Source organism: Typopeltis vanoorti, chromosome 19 (assembly GCF_054136105.1).
Source record: "Typopeltis vanoorti isolate ZY-2024b chromosome 19, IOZ_Tvanoo_1.0, whole genome shotgun sequence".
Lineage (NCBI taxonomy): Eukaryota > Metazoa > Arthropoda > Arachnida > Uropygi > Thelyphonidae > Typopeltis > Typopeltis vanoorti.
In genome coordinates, this window is record NC_143567.1 from 24,585,581 (window position 1) to 24,591,580 (window position 6,000).

A 6,000-nucleotide genomic window follows, 5' to 3' on the forward strand; every position below is an offset into this window, starting at 1 on the left:
AGAATAAAGATATTATTATCCAACTTTACAAGATTTTGATAAGAACAGATCTAGACAAATAAGCAGATATGGTCAGCTGAGTTCTGTGAAGATACAGTAAAATCGAAAAGATTCAGCAGTAAGCAGCAAAAATTATATCTTGACAATGGGATTCTGTACACAAGAACAATATGAGAAAAACTGGTCTTCAAAATTTGAGAAATAGATTGAGGACATAAGATGTAAATGAACCACATAAGTTGGCATGGGGATCTTACAGACATAAGTGAAATTTTGCAGCTCATAATAGGTGGAAGAAGAACTCAGGGTCATCCCTGGAAGCTGAGTAAGGGTATGGTAGATGGATTCTTCTCATGGCTTATAGTGAATGAGCACAATCAGCTGCCAGTTGTGCATCTTCAATGAATGTCTTCAGGGAGTGGCATGATAGATATTTAATTAAGATAACTTTATATAGAGATATTAGAACATTAAGATAATGTTCTAATATCTCAGGCCCAAAGCATTTTGAAAAAAAAAAATGCATGGTCATAATTTGAAACCAGTCTTCCAACTCTTTTTTTTTAATTCCTTATCAGTTAAAGTGACATCCAAACAGGTGACTCTTAAGAGGACTAATAAGTCACCTGAAGCAAGTCCAGGCAGGCAAGTAGGATATATAGCATGACTGTATAATCAAATTTCCTGAATAGTCTAGTGGGCAGAATAGTGTAGAGCATTGTTCTTATATAATAGACCTCATGATTTTCAGTTAGATAATTTTCTTTAGAAAATTTTATATTTTTTTTCAGTCATGCACTACTTATCTTTGGTGATAGTCCACCTTGATTTTGTCAAAATAATGCCTTCATTATCCAATATTAAGACTTTTTACACTTAAAATGCCTTTTGATTAACTTCCAGATTCTGTTCCTTAGTGACCGACTAAAGGCCAGAATTTTGAAATTAGTTAAATCTCATCACAGCAATACCACCTTTGACAAATGAGATGAAATGTTTATGGGCAGCCTCTAGAAGATTTGAACAATTCTTGCATTTCAGATCTTTTAGAGGATTTGAAACAAATTTTCCAACATAGTAGCCTTTCTTTCATCAACATGGATAATTTTAATGAATCCATTCATCCACCTTTGTTTAATTTTTATGTGCAGTGATGTCCAACGATCTGCCTATCTGGTGAATGACCCAGTGCCACAGGCAAACCACAAATGGACTGCCCTGTCCTGTCAAGCATCATCTCCATCCATGAGGTTGACTATTCTGGATCTCTACCTGAGATCCATAATGTGCAGTAGAAAGATAAGATGGTGAGGCTCTAATTTCTTCAATCTTACAGTTAGTATCCTATGACAGCAAATGTGTGTGTTCACGGGGTCAGTTTGCCTGTTTTCAGGGGGTGAAAAATCCAAGTTTCCAGGAGAAAAAATCCTATCCTTTCTCCACCTCGATATGAGGCTGCCTAACTCACTTTTGACTGAAAAGCCCTGATAAAGATTCCTTGCATCATAGACAGGATTCAAACCCAGGTCTTTCCAGCCAAAGGGTTCCATTGAAACTAACACCGGATGTAACTGAGCTATGGAGAATCTCAACCATTATTAAAAAATAAAAATAAACCACACAGAATATTTATTTTATGGAAAACAATGTTCAAAAATTTTACCATAAAACAACCATTCCTCCACATCCCCCCCCCCCACCTCACCAGAAGACAACAGAAATCATTCAAAATAACAATCTAGTAATACATGAGAAAGTACTCAATTACCATAAATTTTATCATATTGATCTAAGAAGTGGATTACCAATACAACAGATGATTCAAGATTAGGTGATTACAAATATGAAGGTTCTGAAGAAAATTAGAGGAGTGAACACATGGTATTAATGGAAAAATCATATGAAAAATAAGATATCAAAACAGAGCTTGATATTATTAACATTCAAGAATGTGAAAACAGAGCTGACGTGAGATGATTTGATCACTTAAACAAAATGAAAAATAAATGAAGCAAATGAATATTTTAAGCAAAAATGACAGGAAAAACTGCCCAGAAGAAGACAACACCCAGAGAATGATCAGTTAGAAATGTTTTCCAATCAAATCAAACATCTTATTCTAATATGAACTGAAGAAAGTGACATTAAACCTAATATCAAAAATCAGATATATTAGATCTTCATTTTATGCAGATGATATTATGATCCAAACAAACCTTCAAGGACTCTTTAACTAAACTGAATAACTGATGTTCCAAATTTAGTATGAAAATTAGTAATAAAAAGATGAAATCTTTGAAAAAGATGGGACAGTACACACAAACAAAAATATACATCCTCAATAGTGAATATATAGAATAAGTAAACATTTAAATTATTTAGGCACTTTTTTTTTTTAATGCCTGGAAATTAAACACAGAAATGGATAACAGAACAAGCAAAGCTCAAAAGGGAGCTAACTGAATAAATTTCTATGGAATAAAAGATAAATTAGACAAACACTAGCAGTCAAATCAATTTTAACTTAGTGATCTAAAAACTGACAAAAATTATATAATTTTTCACAGAACTTATTTCACTGGTATGAGAGTTTCTGTGAAAAATTAGGGAGTGAACAGATGGCATAAATTACAGAATCATAAGAAAAATGAAGATATTAGCAAGGCATATTTACACTATTAGTATTCAAGCATGCATGAACAGAGCTAATCTAAGGTAGTATGATCACTTAAACAGAATGGGAGAAGAAAGGGTGGCAGGATGGCAGAAAAAGACCAAGAGGAAGACTATGATCTAGATATACAAGTTAGCAGTATCCAGAAATTCATTTGCCTTTTATTGAATGCTCTTATCTTTTTTTTTTTTTATGTAATCCACACACACATAACAGGTCACTAAACCTATAAGCAGATTATTGCCGACTGTGAGCAAGTGGATAAGGAGAAGGAATCTGTTCACATTTTGTTTGAACAGCTGAAGGTTATGTTCTTTGAAAAAGGCTGTTCTAATTACTATAGTTAAAGTTATCCATAATTATCACTATTTTGCACTTGACAAGCTAAGGCCTTAAGCTTTCCCTTGTTTAATGCTACATCACCTTATAACATGTGAATTGCTAAAATCTGCCCTTCCCTTAGAAAACCTACACTAATCTTTATCAATATACACACCTATCATCTTCCTAATCAATTTTAGTAAAATTACCATTCCAGAAATACAAAATGCTCTATATTCTTTCCAAAATTATTATTATTATTACCACCCCAAGACCTCATGGAGTCAAAGACTCATCTGGGAGGTCCTTTTATCACACACACAGCTCATCATACCGTATTTTAAACACATTCAAACTCTTTGCAGACACCACATTCTCAGGCAAGGCATTCCAATCATTCACAACTCTGCACGAAAAAAACCTGCCTCTCACTCCACTATACAGTTTCCAGGGATGACCTCTGGTTCTCCCCTGATCTCCAACTATTCTCTGTAAAACTTCTCCGGCATTGATCCTATAACAACCCCTTACCAACCTGTAGGTCTCTATCATATCTCCCCTCTTCCTCCTGTCCACCAGACTCTGCAAATTACATCTTCTCAATCTTTCCTCATACTCGACATTCCAGAGGTCAGAAACTACCTTAGTCAGTCTCCTTTGGACCCTTTCCAACATCTCTTCATTCTTCTGAAAACCCGGTGACCAAATCTGGGCACAATAGTCCATGTGTGGCCTAATCAAAGCCTTATACAACGGAACAAGAATCTCCCTACTTCTACACGTCAGTGTCCACTGCATCATTCCCAGAAGCCTTTGTGTTGTCTTCACAATTTTGGCGATGTGTCCCCTAAATTTTAGATCCTTATCCACTATCACCCCCCAGATCTCTTATTTCCTCTACCTCCAACAATATATTTTCACCAAGCATAAATTCTGCATCCCATCTTTGTTTTCCAAATTTTAAAACCTTACATTTTGCAACATTGAACTCACATCCCCATTTCCGTGCCCAATCACTCAATCTATTCAAGTCTTCCTGTAAGGCCACAAATCTTCCCAAAAACTTTTACCTAGTAATGTAATGTAACATTTCTGTAACCTCCTGTATAATAATAAATATTTATAATCAAAGCAAAATAAAATAATTTCTATAACTTTGACAGTGCTTATGAAATAGTATACATTCATCAGCAGTTGCTTCACTACCATTTCTATCCAAGTTACTGTTCTATTCTCCATCTTACTTGAAAACAAAATATATAGTTTAACGCACAATAGGGGCCTCTGGCTCCATAGAACCATATGCGATCTTTCACCTGCTGGTTATTAATCGGTCTTCTGGCTCCATAGACATATAAATGACTGCTTCCCCTCATCGAATTTAGCAATATGATGTTCAATTTGTAAAAATACAACAAATGAACAATTAAGAATTTTTTTCTCTTTACTTCAGTTTGCATAAAAGAAAAATAATCGTAATTGTGCCTATTAACATAATTCAACTTTTCTTCCCCTTCAAAATTAAAATCTGTTTAATGACAAGTTCATTTTTCTTCACTTGTCCTCAAGTTTAAAGATACCTCTAATATTTCCAAGAAATCTGCAGTTAATTCTCACATGACGCAAAAGGGCTTTGATTTTATTTTTATTTATTTATTTAATTTCGCAATGTACCATTCTTTCAATCTTAGGAATAATTATACCGTATTTCTAAGATATGTCGCCTTACTGCGGCTGTTCGCTTTGCTAAAACTTTATATGACATTTTCCGATTGAAAGTCGATTATCCAGCTTCGTGCAGAAATCTCGAAATCATTACAGGATACACTATAGTAACAGAAAATCATTCCGTATAAACGTGGCAACCAACAAGATGAACCAATCGAAGAGAGAAAAATGCGATAAATACAAAATTCACACAAATGATAAAATGTAATGCTTAAAAATATCACGTATTTTTCTTTTACCAGGTGGATCTAGAAAGTTCTAATAAACACCTAGAACAAGAATTATATTAAAGCAACTGATATAACCACAAGAAATAACATATGAGGATATAAGAACATGAGGTTACCTTCATAACTTCTACTAGTATGTTATTTCTTGTGGTTATATCAGTTGCTTAATATCATTTTTGTTCTAGGTATTTATCAGAACTTTCCATACCCCCTCGTATTATATTATAATATAATATATCATTTACCGCATTTTTTTCCCCAGAGAATTCGAAATAATGGATGTTTAATAACATTTCATTCAGTAGCTTGGGTTATATCGCTGTGCAACACGGATGGAACCCCCCCCCCCCACACACACACACAAACACACTTGCTATTTCATGTTAATCTTAAAAGCTATGATTGTGTCAATTGCTTTTAAAACACCTTTATTCTGATTATGTAAAACTTCAAATTTTAAAACCTAACTGCACTTATATTGTGCCAATTGTGTACGGGTACCATACAATAAAGCTTTTATCGTGTGATGCTATATAAACAAAATTTAACCTGGTTATTTTATGCGACAATAATTCGTATTCAATGTATGAATATAAAAACATTGTTTTGTGTTCTCATTAATGGAGTTCTGAGTTCATTAGTCTCCTAATTCTCAAGAAGCCGCTGATTAAACTTACGCGCATACACGAACTATCCAAATTGGAAATACCACCACAAGTTTACACCAATGCAGTAGCAGAAAATGCTTTGCGCAAATCTTTACGCCCACTGCAGATATCGTACTACCACGATGACACAAGCGGTAAATGCATTAAGCAAATATTTCGTATAACTGTATATTACAAATACTTGCAAAGTTCTTTATTCTAACTAGCTAAATTAATGCGGATTTGAATAACATTTCTCTCGAACAAATTATTATAGGTGAATTGTAAAATTTTAATATTTTTTAAATAATTACTGAAGTGTTGCGTTCAGGTCTTGTCTCTTCTAGTCACATTCCGCTGGAACAAACTCATATTGATATATCATTTACAATATGAGGTT

At 33.9% G+C, this 6,000-nt stretch overlaps 1 protein-coding gene across 1 annotated transcript in view; it reads right to left on the reverse strand.

The window, feature by feature from the left end:
• Window positions 1-5,714, reverse strand: part of Coprox (oxygen-dependent coproporphyrinogen-III oxidase) — a 124,824-nt gene extending 119,110 nt beyond the window's left edge. The window contains exon 1 of the mRNA XM_090409253.1: window positions 5,631-5,714. The gene's annotated coding sequence lies outside the window, so the exon portion shown is untranslated. The remainder of the gene's footprint in view (window positions 1-5,630) is intronic.
• Window positions 5,715-6,000: the final 286 nt, after the last annotated feature.